The following is a 23,304-nucleotide window of genomic DNA, read 5'->3' as shown; positions in this document are numbered from 1 at the left end:
GTGCGTGCCACATATTACGTCAGGACCTCTTCTGTGCATGTGGGTCACTTCAGGGTCGCATTCAGTTCCTATTACACATTAATGTACATACACATGCACATTTTTTAATGTTTTTATTGTGCTTTTAGTCTTCTGTACAGCACTTTGGTCCACTGTGGTTGTTTTAAAGTGCTTTATAAATGAAGTTGGATTGGATTGGATTAATGTGTAATATAAACAAGCACACAAAAAAATTAGATTTCACCCAAGTATCTGAGTCGTGCACTGAGACCTACTATCTGAACAGAAGATACAGCCAACATGGCAACAAATCCAGTACAGTCTGGATGAGCTTTGTGCAACTAACGGTGTCCATATAGAGGTGGATTAAATGAGGCAAAACAACTTCAATATCTACTTTTCATTTTGTAATAATTTCCACAGATGTGTCTATTCATTTGCTTTTGTAATAAATTTGGTAAATTCTAAAGAGACTTTACAGACACCCTGTACTTTCACACAGAAAAATCCACCTCGGATTGAAGTCAGTGTCACACTAACCCACACACACAAATGCACAGCATGCAAACCAGCCGCCACACTCACATCACAAACCTGGCTTCCTTCCCTTCTCTTCTCTGCCTTTCTCTGTGTCACACTCACACATATTCACACACATATTGACTTTGACATTCCTTTTCTCCGTGGCACCTGTTTCTGTGATAAAGAAAAATGAAAGGAGGAAATGGCATCATCAGGAGCTGACAGATATGAAGTGAAAAGATCAGAAACCTAGAAGGGAGAACAAGGTAGTGTGAGGTATGTGTGTGTGTGTGTGTGTGTGTGTGTGTGTGTGTGTGTGTGTGTGTGTGTGTGTGTGTGTGTAGATGGTGAAGGGTAGTGCAGAAGTCAAACTGAGTTCTGAGGGAGCATTGTACTTATTAATTTTGCAGCTAGCCTTCAGGAGTGACCAATTAAAAATCCATCAGTGGATGAGATCATTTCTGTTTTGCAGGTCTTCACTTTTTCTGCATCTTTCAGTGAACTTTTGGCAGCCAGGTCTGTGGATTATTCTAAATAATCACAGCTTTATTTGTAGAAGAGACAGTCTACTGTTAAGCTTTTCAGATGAAAATGTTCCAATCCTTTGAACACCATAAAATGTTTTCTTTGCCTTCTGTGTAAAAAAAAAAGAAGCACACATCACCTTAAAATTTAAGCAAATAAAGAATTGAAAATGTCTGCATGGCTACACACTGCAAACGGTAAGTGGGATGATTTTTTTTTTAATAATTTGAGTGAAGTGACCCTTTAAATAACTTGTTAGGACAGACATTTTTGCAGGCAAGTGGAGCAGAGCAACCTTGTCTGGCCAAATGACACCATCTGGCGGGAAGCTGTGACAACATGGTCAGCATGGAAATGTGTGTGTGTCAAGTATGTGTGTGGCATTCTGAGTGTGTGCTATAGAAATTGTGTTGGGAGGTAAGTGTGAGAGCAAGAGAAGGTCAGTAAAAGAGCCTGAGAGACAACCTATGCATGGTGAGGTTGTATTTGTGTAATTGTGACTTTGATTGAGAGTGATTCTGTGTCTGGCCAGATGAGTTTCTGGCAGCAGAAGAGGGACATTCGACCAAAAACTGTTGTGTAATATGTTTCCAATCCATCATCTGGAAAAGGTAAAGGTTTTTAAATAGCATCAGTGAACTTTGAAGTTTACTTTCAGTCATGTAGATTAGAAATCAGAAACACAATGGTACCACTTTACAATAAAAGTACCACAATAGGTTATAAATGTGGTCATGACTTTGTAAGTCATCAGTAAGTTGTTAAAATACAACAGAGTCCTGTTTACGCATCAGCTGCATCCATGTGTCTCCCCCTACTTCCCCCATTCTCCCCCAGTCTCTATCTCTATCTTTCTCTCTTTTTGTCTTCCTTTACTCTCTCTCTTTAACTCCAAATGGTCAAGGCAGACGTCCATCCTCCAGGAGTCTGGGTCTGCTCCAGGTTTCTGCTGTTAAAGGGAACTTTTTCCTTCCACTGTCACCACTCACAAGTGTTTGCTCCTGGAGGATTCTGTTGGGTTTCTGTAAACTGGCTTAGAGTCTGGTTTCGACCGGCTCGATATGTAAAGTGTCATGAGATAAGTTTTGTTATGATTTGGAGCTATATAAATAAAATTTGATTTGATTTATACAATATTACACTGCCTTTAAAGCCTTAGCTCACTGGTTACTGTGCTTCCTTTGTCTCCATCGGCATCATTTACACCTGTCAGATTCATCCGAGTTACCATCAGCATATCATGATGCTTAAAAAGTTATTTTACGTTTACGTGAGGCATCATGTCTTTTCATACGATAGCTCATGTCACTCAGTTGTGCCCGTTAGCTCTGTGTACGTTCAGTTAGCAAGTACTAGTTTGGTTTTCTTCCTGAATCTCTAACAATTTGTGTTTTATACTGGGCTGTAGGTTTCCCTCACAATAAGTTTTGATAATTAATGATAGGTAATTTCATTTAATATAAAGGCTATTTGCATACTAGTACAGTCTACTGTCGTTAAACCGCCCGCCGTTATACCGCCATTTTCGCTCACCACCGACCAAAACCATTGCACAAAAATCCCCAATGCATTATTCCATTAGCCACCGCCATTTCCGCCTATCGCCATCCGCCAGCCCAGTTCCATGCACAAACAACACTTATACCATTGATTTCCCGACCGTTATACCACCAGCGTGATTGCCATCGAGTACACATAAATTTTAACAATGCACTGAAACAAACGCGCCAGACGCTGATCGCGACAAGCTACGAGTAGGTCTACAGAACGGCCACCGTTCATTTATCGCAGAACACTCAGTAGGTCAGGATGTCGGGAAGAGGACGTGGGATTAAGCCAAAGCCTCAAGATGATGGGGTGTCATTTCCCGACACGGTATAATAATGCTTAAAATGTTTCCCCACTTTAAATGATCCCTTACAACATAACAGAATCAAGATTTATTTAGAAATGCAATTAGAACGGGTTAACGGAGGCAGCATAGACATCATATAGTAAAGACATGCACATTATGGACGCAACCCGTTGTAACGCCATTTTCGCTATACCGCCAATTTGGCCGTGAACGGAAGTTGGCAGTATAACGAGAGTAGACTGTAGTTAGAACCCTAGCATGCTAGCTAGTGCCAGCTGGACATTCTGTAGCCACGTGTTTGTTGTTAAAATACTCTTACAGTTTGTGTAATGTCCACAAATGTACCTTAAATAAAAAATTAATGGAATGTTTTATGTGTTATGGTTGTAATTTTACGTAGATAAACCGTCTGTCAGGGGCTTGTGCTGGGAAGACTTTAAAACTCTGAGCTAAACCAATTCAACATTTCACTGGAGGATCATTTCCTGTTTCAATGTCACATGGTTTCACTGTTGCCCCGCCCCCTTTAGAAGATTCTACCATTCTCTCCAATGGAAAAACAAACATGATGTGTATATTTCAACTGACTGTTCCTTGGATCCACTTTTTTCAAAACAAACTGATATAACATTTTTTAGACAGACAGACCAAGAGGAAACTGACTTTGTTTGAGGCCTGTATCTCACTGAGCAACAGAATCTCATGACTTCTAGCAATAGAAATTTCATCCTTATTTACCAAATTTAACCTTGGGGGAAAATAAAGTTGTATTTGTATTAGTATCTGAAGAAGCTAAACTTGAGCATTGAAATAAAGTAAAAGATAATGATAATAAAATACTGTTGGTTTTCATGTGACATTTGTGTATTTTATTTTATATAGACTTTAGTCACCTACTTTCATCCATCCACATGACAATTTCAACCCACCCCTTTCTTCCCACTTCTAGAAAGGAACTGTATTATATTCACATTTGCAAAGCTTACACTGTATCTTTGTATAGAGGAGCAAAACATATGAAGCCTATTACAGTAACAAGGTTCATGATCAGACTTTGACTCATCATAAATACCAGAAACTCACAATAGATGGTGACGTATTTTAGACTTTATGATAAGGGCCCACGGTGGTGCATTTGTTAGCTTTGCAAATCCAACAATTGCTCCTGGGTTCAGTTCTAGCACTGGAATCAGAATCAAGTTTTCATGTTCTCTCCATGTCTGTGTGGGTTCTCTGTGGGTACTCCGGCTTCTTCCCACCATCCACAGACATGCCCCTCAGTATGTGAACTGTCTGATCTAAATCATCCAATGGTGTGAATGTGACAGTGAATGGTTGTTCGTCTGGTGACATGTCCAGGGTGAACTCCACCTTTGCCTGTTTGTGGCTGGGATATATTCTGGCATCCCCACCTACCATCTCAACATCTAAGTTAGTGTTTTTCAACATTGGGGTCAGGACCCATGTGGGGTCACCTGGAATTCAAATGTGGTCGCCTGAAATTTCTAGAAATTGATTTAAAAAAACAAACTTACTGATAAAAAAAAATATATGGTGAGTTGAGAGAGACAGTCACAATCCATAAAAGACATGACAAACTGTGAAGCTGAAACTGAAGCACTGTGGTACTGTTTATGTTTCAAATGTTCATTGTGGTCGGTTTTAGATGCTGCAGCTCTTTCATAATTCATAATTTGAGTTCTTGTTTGTTCAGTATTAATTATCAGCCTTGTAAATCCAAACTGGACTGACTGTTCATATCCTGACCAAGGAAAATCAAATTCTCACTTTGTGCAGTAATCTACACCTATCTTGCACATTATATTGACTAAATGTCGTCTGAAATTGCAACATAGTATAGCAAACTCTTAGATGATCAAAAACAAATTAATTTTAGCAAAACAAATGTCTGGGGTCGCCAGAAATTTGTGATGTTAGAATGGGGTCACATGCCAAAAAACGTTGGGAACCACTGACCTAAGTGGTTCAGAAAATGAATGAATGAATGAATGAGGGCCCTGATAAATGGTCTAATATGCTGATTGATAACATGGTGACAAAACAGGGGTCAGCCATGGCCTAGAAAGTTGGAGATTCAGCTCATGACTGAAAGGTTGCTGGTTCAGTTCCCTGGACTGACAGATACATTGGTGGCTGATGTGCCCTTTAACAAGGTAATTAACTCCCATTGGCTCCCCAGGCACCTGATAGGGCAGCCCAGTGGCCTCAGTCTGTGGTATGTTAGTGCATGTTCAACTATGGGTTAAAAACAGAGTCAGTTTCAGTGTATGTTGAATCCACATGTAAAATACATTCTGATCAGTGGTGTAGTCCAGGGTAGATCTACTTATTTTTCTGTCAGTATGTGTATACCCACTTCTAAATACCCCTGATGCACACCATTCAGTAGTATCTGAGCCAAACTGCCCATTTTTTCTCCTCGGATGGTGGAGCCATGACCCGCCCTACTCTGCCTCTAATTGGCTAGTACTTGGTACCTTCGCTGATTAGATTGGTTAACTTTAGGCATGAGGACTGATGAGCCAATAGGAGGCAGAGTAGGGTGGGTCATGCCGTGGAAAATATTGCTAACCAGCGTTGACCACCTCTGGAACCTGATTGGACACCTCAGGTGCCAGTGCCACCCCAGTTGATTGACAGGTCACTGCACATCTTGTTGAAAGATGCACAACTATTGGAAATGCGAATGAGAAAGTTTTTCAAATGAGTGACACATATTGAGAGAACCTACTTTCATGGAATACATAATTCTGGGGTAAGTTTTAAGGTGGTTTCAGAATGAGTCACTGTTAAACTACTGGCCATGTGACTGCACATTTAGAGGAGAAGAGATTTTGCCGCCAGTAGTTCAACTATTCGAGTAGGCTAACATTATGAAAGGCTAACGTTATGAAAGGCTAACGTTATCCTATGTTTGCCTCATGTTGAACACATTTCCATTCATGCAGCTGCTTGTGTGACCAATAAAACCTACAAACTGCTCCTGCTCCATCCCTCCTAAAACAGGGTATTTTTAGACTACTTACAAGGAAAAAAAAAAGGCAAAAATTGAGAGTATACCCACTTCTCCAGGGACCACTTCACCACTGATACTGATAAATAATAATTCTTCATAACCAACTAAAAAGGTTTGAGATTTAACAGCATCATCCTTGTCTAATAATGTGAAAACAGTTCTAGTATCTTTATCAGGGCTTATTCATGACTAATACAGTGTCTATGGGAACTAACTTTTTGGCCACTTATGAATGTTTTTTGAGGGAGTCCCTGCAGTTAAGGTACCAACAGAGCAAACATTAAACATACATATAGATACTGGTGTTACATTGTATTATTGGATGTGTGCTCTGTAGTAACCCTATAGAGTTATCCTGTAAAAATTTGCCTCCATTTTATGACACATAGTCCTCTGTGACAGAAGCGTTCCCTGGGAGAGTAAATGTCAGAGTGACATTGAGCGAGCATCAAGCCAGTCTGGGCTATGTGTGTGTGTGTGTGTGTGTGTGTGTGTGTGTGTGTGTGTGTGTGTGTGTGTGTGTGTGTGTGTGTGTGACCTAGTCTAAGTGTCCTCTGGGACTGGAGCTGGCTGGCTGACTGTTCCCAAGCTGTCACCAGACATCGGCTCACAACGCTATACACTCACCAACGACACAGTGACTCACAGAGCTTCATCCATCCATCAAATTCATAAACACATTTGGAGAAACTTTGAGTCCAACACTGAACTGTATTAAATTGAAAGCTGAAAATTAAATTCAGCTTCATCAATAGAATTATGTTTGAAAGCAATATTTTTTCATACCTCTTCCTGGTTATGCCTAGAAATTGGATTTGTTTTCAGGAAATGTTTGCTTATTGGACTCGCTACCAGGAAGCATTTGGTTTTATTAAGGCTTAGATGATTTTGCTGGCAATATTGAACATTCGGTCTAGAAGCAGTCACAACTGTTCTGTCTGCCAGCATCTGCTAAAATGATTGCTTGTTATACTTTGTCACTAGTTTTAGGATACAGGGGATACTGTGTAACACAGTTATTGACGGTAACTGTAAATATAGCACTAATCCTCATTATTACAGTTTATATGCTTTGGAGGCTGCATCCTATTTACATGCCAGAACAACAAGTGACTCTTAGGATCGAAAATTCAACAAAAGATACAAACTGATATTTGCAGATTTTAATGCTTGGTTTCTGGCAGTATGACTTGGACCTGGAACAGACCAGCTGTGCATGTGCCAACAAACTGCAACCACTCAATGAAAGCTATAATATGCAATATTACCATGTTAAAATATCTACTTAGATTTTTTGTTGAGTTATGTTTTTAAATTATAGTAAAACTTCCAAACAACGGTCCAATTCAGAGAAACACATCATTTTATTCAATGCAATCATTAAATATAATTAAATGGGAAAATACATAACTAAAAAGTAATAAGTGGTGCCAGGGACAACAAACCCCGCCCCTCACATGTAATGTAGTTTTTTTGTGCATCAATCCAGCTGATGTCATCATGTCTATGCGTGTGCGGATGTCAGCATATCAGTTGCCTCTATGTATGTGCCAAATTTGAAGTAAGTTGAAACAAAATTGATGTTTTTATAGGTATTTGAAATTTCGCCCATCATCAGTAAATGGAAAAAAAAGATTCTAAAAATTCATAAAAAATGCGAACTTTAACCTACTTTTCTCCAAATGTATAAGTCCGTCGATAACCTCCCACAAAACATCAGGAACTCAGGCTCAATACAAAACTTCAAATCACTAGTCGAAACTCACCTGTTCAAACTTACATTTTCTTGAGCCTCTTTCTTTTCTCTCTGTTCTTTTGGTTTGGATTGTTTGTGAAGTGTCTTTGAGTGTCCAAAAAAGCGTTATATAAGTGTGATATATTGTTATTATTATTATTATTATTATTATTATTATTATTATTATTATTATTATTATTATTATTATTATTATTATTTTTGTTATTATTATTATTATTAATAATGACATCTATTCTGAGTCACTGACAATCAATAAACCCAATTTGGTATGAATTCAACCAATAGTTTTGCTGCTACAGACAATTGAAATTTCACCCATTATAAGTAAATGGAGAAAAAAAAAGAGATTTTAAAAATTCATATTCAATTTGAACTTTGACCTACTTTTCCCAAAATGTAATCAGATCTATTCTGCATCACTGGCAATCTATAAAGCCAATTTGGTATGAATTCAACCAATAGTTTTGCTGCTAGAGTGTTAAACAAACAAACAAACAAACCAAACCAAAAACAATACACTTTGGCTCCCCTTCGGGGGTGGGGTAGTAAAAAGTCAGAGTTCTGAGTCACATCACAGTTGGTATCAGCAGGGATGGTGAAAACAAAAACTACCATGATCCCACACTGGGATCACAGCGGCATCAAACTATGTATTTTGTTATTATTTGGATTCAGAGGCCCACAGTACCACAAATTACACACTGGACATGTTAACATGGATCAACCAGTTGACAACTTAGGGATGGAAAGTGATGCCAAAGCAGTGCCAGAAACTGCAGTTCCTCAAACGGCCACTTGAGGCAGACTCCAACAGTGAGTCAATCTTTTACAGGGAAAATTAACATGGAACAATCAATCTCACCCATGGGATGAATTTGCAAAGGACAGAAATTACACAGAAGACACTGACAGTCAAAGGTGGCACTGAGTCTTCACAAGTTGTTTGGATCATAAAGTTAAATGCTACATTTTTCAGGTCCAGATTTCTGTACATGTGTAAATAATAACCTGAGGCATAATGTTATTAAAACTGTACTTAATTTTCTTAAGAAATTTCAGGTTGTCCATGGATGTTCAGGTTATTCAAATGTTTTACAGAAGGATAGTTTGTAGATGTAAACATTTTCATACTGTAATTTAACTTTTGTCACACTACAACAAAAAGAAAAGTTATGCTATTATTTTACTGGTCCACTGAATTCAAATTAGGTTGTATGACTCCTAAACTAAAATGAGTTTGACATCCTTGGATTATATGGTCTGTCAGCTACCCTCATTAGTGTTTATTCATTGCTTAAAGTTCCCATTACTGTAACAGTGGTCTTCTTCTTTTTTTTTTTTTTTTTGAAACTTTGTATATTATTGGCTTCAGAGTAAAACATGCAAAATCTTACAGTGATTCAAGGGAATCTGAAAAGTGAATCTATTCTTTTTTGTAGTGTTTTTATGTAGAACTGGGAGGTAAAACTCAGTGTGTCATGAATTCAAAAAATTTCACAGTACTGTACCTTTCAACTTAATTTGTTTTTTTAATGAGCCAAACCTAGTGGAACCATTTAGCTTGTAGACATAACTGTGCTATGTGTTAACATTAATTATCAGTATCTGGTGGTGTTAACCCATAAACACCCAAACATCCACCGGTGACCAAAATCATTCACTGATCTAAACTGTTTAATACCTGTTGATCCGCTAATCCTATCAATACATATAAATAATTAGTGTAAAATACAGTTTGTCATCTTTTCATGGCCATCAGATATGACCCATTTGGACGTTCAGAGGCTCCGTAGTTACCATGGAAACACCGCCATCTTCTACAACATCGATTCGTTATTTCGTCATTTAGTTTTCATTGACGATAATAACCTTGGGATGGAGACACTTATTTTATGTTCAGTTAACGATTCATGTTCCACAAAAACTGACCTTTTTCTTAAGTTTTCTCTTTTTTTAATATAATAACCATCAACTTTAATTTGAGCTTTAATGAACATCTACATAATCAGTATATACAGGGTGGGGAAGCAAAATTTACAATATTTTGAGGCAGGGATTGAAAGACAGTGTATGACCAATTAGTTTATTGAAAGTCATGAGAATTTATTTGCCACAAGAAAATTTACATCATAGAAAATGTTTTTATTCTATGTGTCCTCCTTCTTTCTCAATAACTGCCTTCACACGCTTCCTGAAACTTGTTCAAGTGTTCCTCAAATATTCAGGTGACATCTTCTCCCATTCTTCTTTAATAGTATCTTCCAGACTTTCTCGTAATAGTTTTGCTCATAGTCATTCTCTTCTTTCCATTATAAACAGTCTTTATGGACACTCCAACTATTTTTGAAATCTCCTTTGGTGTGACGAGTGCATTCAGCAAATCACACACTCTTTGACGTTTACTTTCCTGATTACTCATATGGGCAAAAGTTTCTGAAAAGGTATGGATAATAGTGTTAGGTATGATTATGACATCAATATATGTTTGGTTTCAAAACAATTGACTTAGTGCCTGCTGAGAAAAAACAACTAAATGTTCATTGTAAATTTTGCTTCCTCACCCTGTAAAATATAGGAAAATACTGGATTTTCACTTAAAAAGGCAAAATACAGAGCATAATATTAGAGTAGACTGTGATAAATCACTGAAGAAAGTTTAAAAATAGAGAAAACTGGGTCTTTATAGCTTAAACATGACACTGTTAGTCAAAGTGGTCAGTGTTTTCAGTAACAGCGGGTTCGGTTTCCTTTAGTTTAGCTCCCTCTTGAAAAACACAAGCTCACAAACCAATGGGAGACATCTCAGACGCTTCATTTTCTGTTCAGTATATGACCTCAAACAGTGAAATTCAACTGCATGAACAAAAGATGTGAATAACAAAGCAGGGCTATGGGGTTGACTATTGCGTGTTCACAAGTAGACATGGAACTGTAGTCATCTGACCTGCAACAAACCTGTATGAAGTCATCATTTTGTACTGGTTAGTGTTGGTTCTACTCATCAGTGTCTGACCTACATTCGTGGGTCTACTTTAACTGAGTTTCTGGAGTCATCTACAGGATTTCCTTCCTTTGTAAAAGATTATTCTCCTGTATGAGGCAGTCAGCCCGTCAGTAATATGGTGGTATATTTATGAGGCTCCACAGAACAAATGAACCACAAGTCTTCTTCTACTTCCTTTCCCTCTGACACAGGAGCAGTTTTCAGTAGTTATGTTTTATTAATCACCTAATGTACATTTTACTGGTCCCGAGTCTCCAAAAAGAAGAAGAAAAAGAAACTGCTGGACATTATTTTTAGTGCTGTTTCAAGTTCTTATTCCACCTCTTTTCACTTTAGGATAAAGTTGGTGAATTATTATTGCTTCAGTTTAATGGTACCAGGGACACATAGATTTATTTGGAAACCCACAGGGCTGACAAATGCTGCTAATCTCCCTCCCTCCTACCCACCCCCCCCAAAAAGTTTTATCCTGTATCCTTTTTAAAAGTGTATTTCAGAGTCTAATCCCAGGCCTATGTTCTCCCAGAGATCTGTGTCGGTGTTGTTAAAACTCAGCAGACAGCACTGTACAAATATAGCTGAGTAACTAGGCCTACTGCAAATAGAACAGAACTGAATTTAATCAAATCAACACAGCATGCTCTATGTTCCAACATTCACCCTCTGGCAGCCCCCCCCCCCCCCCCCTTCCTCCTGCTTCCTCTTCCTCTCTTCCTCTCTTTCTGACTCTGCTTCTCTTTCACCTTCATGCACACATTCATAAACACAGAATTCCAGTGCACGCAATTAACTTATTTCCGTAGTTCTTCTCCCTTCTTCTCCGCCAGACTTATACCTCTAACCATGTTTGCCTTTTCAGTACATCAGTGTTTTCATTTTTTCCTGCTCTGGCCTACCTTCCCCTGTCACCTCCTATGTTCATGTTCAGCCTATCTAGTAGTAGTAGTAGTAATTTATTCGTCCATTTAACAGAGCATGATTTATACATACATACGGAGCAAAAAGGTGTAGGCTGAAGCAACAGCTTATTTATGCCTACACTATTTACAAAAAGGAAAGTTGCAGAAACAAAACAAGATAACAAGATGGTGCAGTTTAGTAATATCTAAATCAGTGTTTTTCAACCTTGGGGTCACAGCCCCATGTGGGGTCGCCTGGAGTTCAAATGGGGTTGTCTGAAATTTGTAGTAATTGATAAAAAAAAAAAAAAAAAAACGGCAGCAGAGACGTGTGCAGGCTCAGCTGTCCCATTAAATTTAAAGTATTTTTTTACTATTGTGTTTTTACTGTTGTTTTCAAGTTTGGGATGCTACTGCTGGAACCTGTAAATTTCCCTATGAGATGAATAAAGTTATCTATCTATCTATCTATCTATCTATCTATCTATCTATCTATCTATCTATCTATCTATCTATCTATCTATCTATCTATCTATCTTGGTGAGTTTACAGAGACAATCCCTATCCATAAAAGACATGACAAACTGTGAAGCTGAAACTGAAGCACTGTGGTTCTGTTTATCTTTCAAATGTTCATTGTGGTCAGTTTCAGATGCTGCAGCTCTTTCATAATTCATAGTTTGAGTTCTTGTTTGTTCAGTATTAATTGTCAGCCTTGTAAATCCAAGCTGGACTGACTGTACATATCCTGACCAAGGAAAATAAAAGTCTCACTTTGTGCAGTAATCTACACCTGGCTTTTCTGCCTCCATCCATAATAATATACATTATATAGAATAAATGTCATCTAAAATTAACCTTTATTTGCAATATAGTATAGCAAACTATTATATGATCAAAAACAAATTATTTTAGCAAAAAAAAGTCTCTGTTTTGAATGTCTGGGGTCGCCAGAAATTTGTGAAGTTAAAATGGGGTCACGAGCCAAAAAAGGTTGGGAACCACTGATCTAAACACTGCTAAACACACAACCTACACCCTGTGTCTCTAACATATACAGTATATCATAATTCCCATCACCCCCGACTAACACATACAAAGCACCGTAAGTCATCCTGTTGAACAGTCTCAGATTTATCACTGACCAGTTCTCCGCAGGTCGCAATTATTGGATGACAAATGGTGTTTTGTCTCAGTATTTAGACAACAGGGAGCACTAAGTCGGGAACAGAGAAGCAAAGGGACGCTGATGGCTGGCCTGTGTCTCCCATGACACATAGGGATAGTTTATGACAGGCTTGCAGTCGTGCAGCTGAGAACGTGTGTGTGTGTGTGTGTGTGTTTGTGTGTGTGTGCGCGTGCATTTGTCGTATTGCCCCAATTACACTGCTGTAGTCAGTCAGTCAGTCAGCCAGAAGGCCGGCCAACTGGGTCCAGACAGGGCGAAGCAGCAGACTGGTAAGAATGAACCACAGTGGCAGTGCAAAGTGACCACAGTCAGACCACATCACAACCACACACACCAGGCCATTTACAGCACTGCATACACAGCTGTCAGCAGAGAGAGAGACAGGGAGAGAGAGAGAGAGAGAGAGAGAGAGAGAGGGGACAGAGGGAAGGCACCAGAGATGGAAGGACAGGAGGAGAAAGGGACAGGAAGAGGAGGGGAAGAGGTAGAGATGAAGAAAGGTAGAACGACAAGCAGAAGAGAGGCTGACTTCTATATTTGTTGTCTAGTATACAGTTAGCTTGTGTATATTTCAGTAGTTTTAATGGTACTTCAGTAGTATATGTACATTTCATATTTCATCTTGTAGCTTTCGTACATTCCCTACATTTTCAGTATTTTTTGTGATATTTTTATACAGTCCTTTTTTTTTTTTTTGCACTAATTGTTTTTGCTGCTAAATTGATTTTCATTGTTCCTGTGACAATACAGATCTATTCTGTTCTTTACCCAGGCCATGAGCACTATGTCAGCCTTTTTTTTTTTTCTTTTTTTCTTTTTTTTAATATTGTATCTTTCTCTCTTCACCCCACCTGTCTTAAACCTTCTATTGTTACCACAGACAGCTGACTATGGTCTTCTGACAGAGGATGTGTCAATGAGCACGTTGGTATAAACACATATTTAATATTTAAATCATTGAAATATACTCTGATATCTGTTACAAAGCCAATATACAATAAAAAAAACCCCACACCAACAGTAACATAAGCTCACTGTTGGACATTTTTTCTACATCATAATTAGGTTTAATTATGTAATTAATAATGTATAATAATTATCAATCTCATGATAATTCTGTTTTTCACTACTCCGGACTAAGTCATTTATGAGGTAAATGTTCATGAAGTCTACCATCATGTTTCTGCTGCAGCTCAGAACAGACTCTTTTTTGTTTTTGGTGTTGGGTGGTATCCAGCTTTGTCCTGCGTCACTGTCACCGACTATGTCTTCAACTTAAATCAAAAGCTCAGAACAGACAAACTAAAACAACAACATATTTATCCAAACTCAGCTCAACTGTAGTTGTGGTTAATAAGCAATAACAAGGCTGTACAAAAACAACTTATAGTCAAAGAACCATTTCTGTCCCAGAGCCGTGGCTGATCTGAACCAAACCAAATAATCACAGTCACTTTACAATGTAACTGCACTCTGCTGTAAATAGTAATGAAACCCATACTCAGGACATTACACTACTCACTTTAAACTTCAAACACTTGACATTATAGTTGGTACTGTCACATGTACAGCCTGCATATTTTGCTACCGGACTCACTTTTGTGTGTGTGTGTGTGTGTGTGTGTGTGTGCGTGCGCGCCTTTTTTTTTTTTTTTTTTTTTAAAGTTGACTGTTTTCTATTTATAATTGATGTATGTGTTTACTTGAGCACCTTCCAGAACATAAAACCAAATTTTGTTGAAATTTACAATGATATTCTACAATGACAATAAAGCTTATTCTATTCGATACGATTCGATTCGATTCGATTCGATTCGATTGTTAGGGGGAAAAAGGCTTTTTTTTAATTAAAAATTTAACAGGTGAGTAAAATGTGATTAACAGAGGACAAATGATTTCACATAAAACAGATGAGACTGGTATACTTAGTTACTTCATAGTGTTTTTAGAAAGAGGCCTATTGGAACCTGAGCCAGTTGCTTGTCTGACCCCTTGTGCTCCTGCAGCTCTGCCCTTTTTGTCCAATTATGGACACTTCTTTCTCCAAGGGTGTATTGATACCTGGAAAGTCCTTTGGTCGGCTTGTTTGGTTCGGATCAAATACAGACTTTATTTTTTTTTATTTGGGTGGGCTCAGATTCTCATTGCACTTTTTGCTAGTGGAACAAAATTTGTCAACAGAAGCACGCATGTGATGAACTGTCTGAAACAGAGACGGTGGGTGTTGATAAAAACAAACATGGAGGTTCTACGTGCAGCTATCGTTTTCATAATATGTATTCTATTTTCAAAGACACAAATTTATGACAATAATGTTGACTGTCAGGAACAGCTCATTCGGAGCCAGTTTGTCAATGTTTTCTGTGTCATTCTGCATCGGTGAAGGCGTGTTGCTCGAGGCTACGGTGGTTCATCAAGCACAAAAAGACTCATGGTTCCTTGGTTTGTTTGGGCTCGAGGCCGGTTATATTCACACCAGAAGTGAACCGGTTCAGAGTCTGTTTAGAAACGGTCCGCCTAGAAGAAAGTCCGGACTTTCCAGTGAAACGAACTCCGGTCTGTTTTAAACGGACAAAACAAAGTAGATGCGAAAACACCCAAAGTCACGAAGTTCAGTTCAGAAAACTAATAGGTGACTTCATAGTAACTCTGTCCACTTCCTCTATACATTCATACTGCATGTTACTTGACAGCTGTGAGTACAACATCTGTGTACTTCCCAGTGCACTGCATTTTATCATAACTGACAGTATGAAATCATTTATACTCACACACACCCTACTAAAATAGCATAGTTGTCCAAGTGCAGAAAAATGCAAATTGACAGAACAGTGAGTATATGTGTACACCTTATACCTCAAATGCACACTGCAAAAGTCACATCACCATCCCAGTATTGAAGAGCACAGCTTTTGCTCATATTGTAAATGGTGGATTTCACAGATGACAGCTGAAAACACTTGCACATTCTTGAACATCAGCATTCACCAGCAGAGCAAACCTAGCATTTTTCAGCCTGACACCCATGCATTCATGAAGGACAATAGACTTTGAATAGTTTCCACAGGGCAAATGCATTTTCATAAAGCATGAAAAAGATAGTTTTCTGCCAAAAAAATCAAAATATAACTAAATACCTTCCACTGCATTGAGACTGTTTGTAACCTTGATCCCCGTACAGCACAATCGGAGAAGAATCATACCTTTTTTTTTTTTTTTTTTTTTTTTTTAGCATTATCACAGAAAAATGACTAAACTGCAAAGTACATGTTGCCAGGAACATTTGTGAATCACACAGAGGATCCAGCATTAGCAGCACTGTGTTTAGAACACTAACTACCAGCAGACCATTATCTTGTCATTGGCACTTACAGTAATGTTTGCTTTTAGGAGCCAGTTCGGATAAATGCAGCTGGAAATGAAAAGCAGAGAGAGGTGAAAAAGAATGAGTGGTGTAAACAGAGCACAGAGGAGGCAGAAACAAAAAAGGGGAGACAGATTCAGAGGCACAGGGCAATGGCTGAAGAAAAATAGAAGAAATAGATAGTGTCGAGAAGGAGGAGGAGGAGGAGGAGAGGGGGGTGGGGTGGGGGAGGACTGTTTTTTTTTTTTCCAGGTATATCAGAAGGAAAGAAAAAAGCAGAGATGGTTTCATGGTGTGAGGAGGAAGCCAGACCACTATTGTAGTGCGTTAGCCTGAGGTGTTTTCATACTTGAGCTGCCGCTGATGGATGGAGGTCGTAAGCGGATGAATTAGTGATGAGGATCAGGATGAAAGTGCTTTCCAGAAACAACAGGGCCGACCAGACAGAGCAGAGACACATGGGATAGGTGGACCCAGGGCATGCAGGCTGAAGTGATAGACAGGACAGGCCCAGCCATGAACCCATGACCTTTCAGCACACATCGTATCATATCATATCAACACTTCAGTAAAGCCTGGTAGACGCATCAGTGTGGACTAGGACTGGAAGCTTTTCAGGGATCCAAGAAAACAAACCCATCGCCTAATAGTCCACGTTCTCTATTACAAGTTTAACCCATAAAGACGAAAACATCCACATAAAACATCTACTGATCTAAACTGTTTAATACCTGTTGATCCACTAATCCTATCAATACATTTAAATAATTGGTGTAAAATGCATCTTTTCATGGTCATCAGATATGACCCATTTGGATGCTCAGAGGCTCTGTAGTGAACATGAAAACACTGTCATCTCCTGAAACGTTGATTCACCAGTAAAACGCATAGAGCTCGATAAATTACTTTGGATGGAAATACATGGTTTATGTTCATTTAATGATGTATTTTACTGAAAAATATTTTTTTTCTTCACTTTTCTCTGTTTCTGATATAATCTTTGAATTTACTCTGATCTTAACCCTTTCATGCATAGTGGTCACTACAGTGGACAGTTCTTCTCCTGCTGTTCTCTTGTATATTCATGGGTTTTGTTGTTTTAGTTCCATATCAGCCAACACAGTGGACGCTTATGCACCAACCCAATATACACTGACATTCAGACCATTACTGTACCTTTGCGGTTCTTGATAAAACTGATCTGAACTAACATGTTTGAGTGTAGATCACTTGTTATCTGTTAGACACAAAGGTTTTTTTGCATGTTGTCTCCATGAAGTGAGTAATAACTAGCATTAGAATATGTTCAAATGGGAGAAAACATCAGATTAGCAGCATTAAAAAATGTTTTTATTTCATTGTTTTAGTATCACTTTCTGATATTGGGATTTAAACACGTTTCTTTACTTCAAAAATGTAATGCATGGACATTTTTGTAACTCAATGAAAAAAAAAAAAATCAATTGCATTGGTTTTTTCATGCCCAAGGAGGAATAAAAACACTCAAGAAAAAATTTTTGAGTAAGGTCCTTATAATTCATGCATGAAAGGGTTAAATGAACACCTACATGATCAGTGAATTAAACATAGGAAAATACATTCATTTTTCACTTTAAAACGCAAAACAAAAACAGGATAATTTTATAATAAATGGTGATAAATTACTTAAGAAAGGGTAAATAGAGAGAAAAATTCATTTGGGAACTGCCACAACAGTAACACTGGGTCTTTATGGGTTAATGTGATATTATTCATATGTAGTCAAGGGTGTAGATCTGCATATAGTACATGTTTTCACCGATATTTGAGGAGCTCGATTGCATTATAACACTGATAATGATAATGACAAACTTTATTTCAAACATAAGTAGGAATAAAATACAAAGGTGAGCAAAAGGCAAAGAGAAACCATAAATGTAAACAAAACCCTCCAGAATATTAGAGGCAATAAACCACCCCAAAAAAATAAAAACAAAAATAAAGTCACACAATGTACAAATACCTCACTGTGGCTCCTAAACAACACTTTATGTCTGAAATGGAGCAGGAAGAAGCCGAGCTTATACTGTCCGACCTCAGTTTTACATAACTAATATATGCAGTCCATAAAAAGAACAGGTCAGCACTAGGTTACTGAAAAAGAACTCAAGTTATAATAGGCCATAGAAAACAGAACTGCACAAAATAAATAAATACTGCTGTGTTTCCTTCTTTAATCACTTCCATTATTGTTCTGTGTTAAACTACTGTTCCTCATCCTTATATTTAAGTAAAAATTGTATTTTATGTTTTCCTTTAACTGATTTATGCTTTTACTTTGCTTTATTTCATCTGTTCAGCTGTTCCATAATTTAACCCCTGTGACTGAAACCCACGTCCTTTTTACAGTTGTTCAAACGCAACATATTTTCAAATTCCGTTTCCCTATTAAATTATCTCCCCTTTCTCTCTCTAAAAACAATTTCTGTGTTTTAATTGGAAGTCAGTTATGTCTTAGTTTAAATATTAATTGTGCTGTTTTAAACTTCTTTTTTAATTTTAGAGTTTGAAATCTTAAAAACAGTTCATTTGTATGGTGTCTATATCCTGTATTATTTGTCTATGTATGTATATATTGTTTGTATATTGCTTTTACATGTTTTTCCCCACACCTCATCAAAGTAACTCAAATAAGGGAAAAAATAATGTACAGTATAACTTGTATAGTGTTTTCTGATTGAGGACAGTAACGCTCTGTGGCATTTTCCCCCAAACATATTTAATGTGTGGTTTCCAGCAGATTTTGTCTAAGATCACACCAAGGAATTAAATTTAATTTATCCTTTCTATGCTTATTTTGATCAATGCTTACCTTTACTTCTGTATTTCTCTTCTGATTTCCAAATAACATACATTTAGATTTGTTCAAATTTAACCCGTCAAGACCCAAAGACCCACTGGTGACCAAAACCATCTACTGATCTAAACTGTTTAATATCTGGTGATCCACTAATCCTATCAGTACATGTAAATAATTACTATAAAATGCAATTTGTCATCTTTTCATGGTCATCAGATATGACCCATTTGGACGTTCAGAGGCTCCGTAGTGAACGTGGAAACACCGTCATCTTCTACAACAGTGAGTCACCAGTAAAACCCACGGAGCTGGATCAATGACAGTGGATGGACACACTGGGTTTATGTTCAGTTAGTGATAGATTTGCTGAAAAAGTCTGTTTTTCTTCAGTTTTCTATGTTTTTTATATAATAACCCTCAACTTTAATCTGAGCTTTTATGAACGTCTGGATCAGTAAATTTAATATAGGAAAATAATGGATTTTTAATTTAAAAATACAAAAATACAAAGCATAATACTGGAATAAATGGGGATAAATCACTTAAGAAAGGTTAAAAATAAAGAAAAATTCATTTGGGACCTGACAGAAAATTACCTCTGGGTCTTTATGGGTTAACCCTTTCATGCATGAAGTATGAGAACCTTAATCAACATTTATTTCCTGAGCGTTTTTATTGCTCTTTAGGCATGAAAAAAACAATGCGACTAAAAATTTTCTTATGAACCTATTTTTCATGGAGTTCCAAAAATGTCCGCTTGACACCATGCGTTTAATTTTTGAAGCAAAAAAACATGGATTTACTGATATATCGTGTGAAAACTATGAAATAAAAACATTTTTAATGCTGCTAATCTGCTGTTTTCTCACATTTTAACATACTCAAATACTAGTCATTAGTCACTTCATGGAAATGAAATGCAAAAAACCCCCAACTTTTTTGTTAAAAAAACTAAAAACAAAAAAGAAACAGTTAATTGCAGTTTAGTAACAATAACAAGCAATTGTTTTGGGTTTTTTTAGTTTAGTTTATTTCGAATATGCAACAAAACAAAGTATTCTTACTTAGTCTTTAGAAATAAAACAGGTAGTACGAGGTCATGGAAGAAAACACAAAAACAAAACTTATACATATACATGACTTCATTTGCACATTTGAAAAGGAGTGGGAGGAAGTATAATATAATTCCCACCCCTTCAGTACTCAAACATGTTACTGCAGATCTGGTTTAACTAGAACTGCAAAGTTACAGTAATGGTATGAATTACAGTGGGTGGGATGATGCATAAGTGTACACTGTGTTGGCTGATATGGAACTAAAACAATAAAATCCATAAATATACAAGAGAAGAGCTTTGAATAGCTGTCCACTGTAGTGACCAGTATCCATGAAAGGGTTAAATACAGTTTAGTTGTATCAAACCACTTCTTTCACTTTCCAGCAATTTTACTGCTATTCCACACCAGAACAAAAAATATTTGTGTCATTTGCAAAAAACATAAATTATAACACACTTGTAAATATAAGAAAATACTTGATTTTCACCGAAAATTGGCAAAATACAGAGGGTAATATTACAATAAATGGTGATAAATTACTTAAAGGTTAAATAGAGAGAAACATTATTTTCGGAACACACTGGGTCTTCATGGGTTAATTATACTGTTTAATACACTCCATGTACTTTTAATGCTATTTCTGTTGTGTTCAAATTTTTTAGTGAAATCATCATCTTCATATCATTCAGATGGAGAAGCCTGTTAAACATAAACTGGAGTTCCAAAAACGAGTTATTTAGCTGTGTTTTGTCTAATAAAGAGAAGGCGCATGAGGAGGTTTTTCACCACCCAGAGATTCAGCATATTGATAAATTATCGAGTCAGATGCCAGACAGTTTCAAAATTAAACCTGCTAGCTATCGAACACCCCCTTTTTTTTTTTTTTTTTTTTTTGCATTGAGGAAAATATGTCAAATAATGCTAACTACCAAGATAACCCTGTCTTCCTTTATCTTTAAGCTAAAACAGGTCAATATATCAAATTGTTAGACGAATTCCAGTCAATAAATCCCATGATATCACCATTAATGAATTATTTAGTCTGAAACATGGCAGCAGGTTAGAGGCAGATCAGGCTGATGAGGAACACATTCAGGGTTTCAAATAAGGAGGGATCAAAAGGATGGATGTTCAGATAATGTAACCTTTGAAAGTCAGTGTAGCTTGGTCTTTTTAAATAGTTTTTCATGGTTTAATAAGATTATCCGCTGCATATTTACAGTCACCCTCAGATGGATGGATATAGACCAAACATTTCATCAGTGCATCATCTTCTGTACTTTAGCTGATGCATTAATGATACTGTGATTAATCAGATGTTTATGGATCAAGATAAGATAAGATAAGATAAGATAAGATAAGATAAGATAAGATAAGATAAGATAAGATAAGAGATAGAAAGAGAGAAAAAAGAAATCTGCTATTAATATAAATATTTATATACATTTAGATTTAAATATTATTCACATATTTACAATATAGTTGCAATACTAGCAGTACATTATTATCTGTTTTTCATGCTGCTTGTTTACATAGATGCAAGAATGATTTAATATTCCTACTCACCAGATGATATTTTTGTGTTCCTGTCAATATTTAGACAAATCTTCTGTCCTGTGCATTGAGTGGAATTAACCAAATGAAAACCCCTCACCTCACCCTCCCCTACAGACACTGATAACAATGTGATGAATGATTAAAGTTGGTGTCCAGTTGGTCCATTCTGGGCTTTGAAGATACTAAACTCAGATATAGTACGTAGTGTATCTTAATGCTGGATGCCACCTACTGGAAGACAGAGAAAATAAGAAGAAGCTCAGTTAGAGGACGACTGAAGACAGATGGACAAGTCCAGGTAAGATGATCTGCTCCGTCTGCTGATAAAAATGGCTCATCTTGCAACAATTAAAATACAATCGTTCTGTTTTTAAAGTTTTGTTGGCATAAATCTAACTCATTTAACCTTTAATGTAATCTTACAGCAGATGTTTATCAAGTCAAAAATAAATGGACAAAAAAAAAGACAATCAGTCTGAGGCAGAAAAAAAAGAATAACTTCAAACAGCTCAAATAATGTACAAAGCTAAAAAATAATCTTTTACCAACAAATATACAGAAATTATTCAGTATTCATGAGGGGGGGTTATGATTTAAGGGGGAAAATTAACTTTAAAATTCCCTTAATACGCACGACTAGGAAGGGTTTTTGTGTTTCTGTCAGCGGGGTGAGACTGTGGAACAGATTTAATATAGAGTTAAAGCAATGTCCAAGCATGAAAGAATTTAAAAAGAGGTACAAAGACACAATTTTTTAGAGGTACAAGGAGGAGGGAGGGCTTGGGGATCACTGGGTGTTCTAAAGATGTACAAGTATGTGGTAAGTGTGTGTAAATGTATGTATAGGTGTGTATGTGTGTGTGTATATATGCAGGTGTACATGTGTGTGTGTAGATCTGTGTATGAATATGTATTTACATGTATGTGTTATTGTATTATGTGTTTATGTAAATCATATTATATTTGTTCATAATAATATAAAGCCAGAAACCTAATTATTTACTAGTAAGTATCAGTCATATTATGGCATAGTGTATAGATATGATTAGACGAGGAAGGTTATTATTGTTATTAATTATATAAGGAGAAGTGGTGGGAGTTTATAAGTTGTACTTCTTCTCACTCCTTTTTGAATATGTATTATATGTCTTACGTTTAAGTGTTTTGTTTATTTATTTTCTTCTGTTTGGCATTCATGTTCGAAATAAATACATCAATCAATCAATTAATCAATCAATCAACTTCAGATCTACGACTGATCTCAGCAAAAATAATTCTGGAGTAAGACAACAGACCACTCACAGTATTCAGTTAGACACATTCACCATCTATATCAGTGGTTTCCAACCTTTTTTGGCTTGTGACCCCATTTTAACATCACAAATTTCTGGAGACCCCAGACATTCAAATTGGAGACTTTTTTTTTTGCTAAAATGAATTTGTTTTTGATCTATTGAACTATTTTTAATAGTTTGCCTTACTATGTTGCAAATAAACAACATTTAGTCTATATAATGTATGTTATAATGGACAGAGGCAGAAAAGCCAGGTGTAGATTACTGCACAAAGGGAGAATTTGATTTTCCTTGGTCAGGATATGTACAGTCAGTCCAGCTTGGATTTACAAGGCTGACAATTAATACTGAACAAACAATAACTCAAACTATGAATTATGAAAGAGCTGCAGCATCTGAAACT

The 23,304-nt window shown here is 36.9% G+C and overlaps 1 long non-coding RNA gene across 1 annotated transcript; it reads left to right on the top strand.

Annotated features, from left to right (window-relative positions):
• Nucleotides 1-426: 426 nt before the first annotated feature.
• LOC115418344 (uncharacterized) lies at nucleotides 427-22,887 on the top strand. Its single transcript, XR_003935283.1, has 3 exons — nucleotides 427-488; nucleotides 17,404-17,418; nucleotides 22,872-22,887. It is a non-coding gene; the product is annotated as an uncharacterized LOC115418344 (long non-coding RNA).
• Nucleotides 22,888-23,304: the final 417 nt, after the last annotated feature.

Source organism: Sphaeramia orbicularis, chromosome 4 (assembly GCF_902148855.1).
Source record: "Sphaeramia orbicularis chromosome 4, fSphaOr1.1, whole genome shotgun sequence".
Classification (NCBI taxonomy): Eukaryota; Metazoa; Chordata; class Actinopteri; order Kurtiformes; family Apogonidae; genus Sphaeramia; species Sphaeramia orbicularis.
The sequence above is the reverse complement of the archived record's forward strand: the minus strand, read 5'-3'. Positions and strand labels throughout refer to the sequence as shown.